The sequence below is a fragment of the Cyprinodon variegatus genome, unplaced genomic scaffold (genome assembly GCF_000732505.1).
Source record: "Cyprinodon variegatus isolate N-32 unplaced genomic scaffold, C_variegatus-1.0 Scaffold274, whole genome shotgun sequence".
NCBI lineage: Eukaryota > Metazoa > Chordata > Actinopteri > Cyprinodontiformes > Cyprinodontidae > Cyprinodon > Cyprinodon variegatus.
This window is the reverse complement of record NW_015150727.1, coordinates 689,845-691,425: the sequence shown is the minus strand read 5'-3', so window position 1 is coordinate 691,425 and position 1,581 is coordinate 689,845.

Below are 1,581 nucleotides of genomic sequence, written 5' to 3'. Positions count from 1 at the left end.
TTATACATTGTGGGTGTTCCAAAAGTGTGGATTTTCCAAGATGTGTAGGTTTTCCTACAGTGTGGGTGTTCCTACAGTGTGGCTGTTCTGATAGTGTGTGTGTTTATACATTGTGGGTGTTCCAAAAGTGTGGATTTTCCAAGATGTGTAGGTTTTCCTACAGTGTGGGTGTTCCTACAGTGTGGCTGTTCTGATAGTGTGTGTGTTTATACATTGTGGGTGTTCCAAAAGTGTGGATTTTCCAAGATGTGTAGGTTTTCCTACATTGTTTGTGTTCCTACAGTGTGGCTGTTCCAACATTGTTGGCGTTCCTACAGTATGGGTGTTCCTACAGTGTAGGTGTTCTTATTTTGTGGGCGTACGTATAGTGTGGGTGTTCCCGCAGTGTGATTGTTCCTACTGTGTGACAGTTCCTAAATTGTTGGTGTTCCTATAGTGTTGATATTCCCACAGTGCCGTTGTTCCTACTGTGTTAGAGTTCCTAAATTGTGGGTGTTCCTACAGAGTAGGTGTTCGTACTTGTGGGCGTTCCTATAGTGTGGGTATTTCTACAGTGTCGGTGTTCCTACATCATGGGTGTTTTTACAGTTTGGCTGTTTCTACAGTGTAGGTGGTCCTACAGTGCGGGCGTTCCTACTATGTGGGAGTTCCGACATTGTGGGTGTTGCGACAGAGTGGGTTTTTTCTACTGTGTGGGAGTCTCACTTTGTGGTGGGAGTTCCTACATTGTGGGTATTTCTACAGTGTTGGTACTCCTAATGTGTGGGTTTTCCTACGTTGTGGCTTTTCCTACAGAATGGGTGTTCTTACAGTGTGGCTGTTCCTACAGTGTAGGTGATACTACAGTGTGGGCATTCCTACTGTCTGGGAGTTCCTAATGTGTGGGAGTTCATACAGTGTGGGTGTTCCTACAGTTTGGGTATTCCTACAGTGAGTGTTCCTCCAGTGTTGCCTTTCCTACTGTGTGGGTGTTCCTATAGTGTATGTGGTCCTACATTGAGGATGTTCCTACAGTATGTGTGTTCCTACAGTGTGGGTATTCCTACTGTGTGGCCTTTCCTACAGTGTGGAAGTTCTTACAGTATGGGCTTTACTTCTGTGTGGGTGTTCCTACAGTGTTGCTGTTCTGACAGTGTATGTGTTTATACATTGTGGGTGTTCCTACAGTGTGGATTTTCCAACATGTGTAGGTGTTCCTACATTGTTTGTGTTTCTACTGTGTGGCTGTTCAAACACTGTTGGCGTTCCTACAGTATGGGTGTTTCTACAGTGTAGGTGTTGCTACTTTGTGGGCGTTCCTATAGTGTGTGTTTCCACAGTGTGATTGTTCCTACTGTGTGAGAGTTCCTACATTGTGGGTGTTCCTACAGTGTGGATGTTTTTACAGTGTGGGCTTTCCTTTTGCATTGGTGTCCCTACAGAATGGGTGTTCCTGCAATGTGGGTTATCCTACCGTGTCGGTGTTCCTACTTTGGCGGTATTTCTAGAGTGCAGGTGTTTCTACAGTGTAGGTGTTCCTACTTTGTCGGTGTTTCTAGAGTGCAGGTGTTTCTACAGTGTAGGTGTTCCTACTGTGTGGGA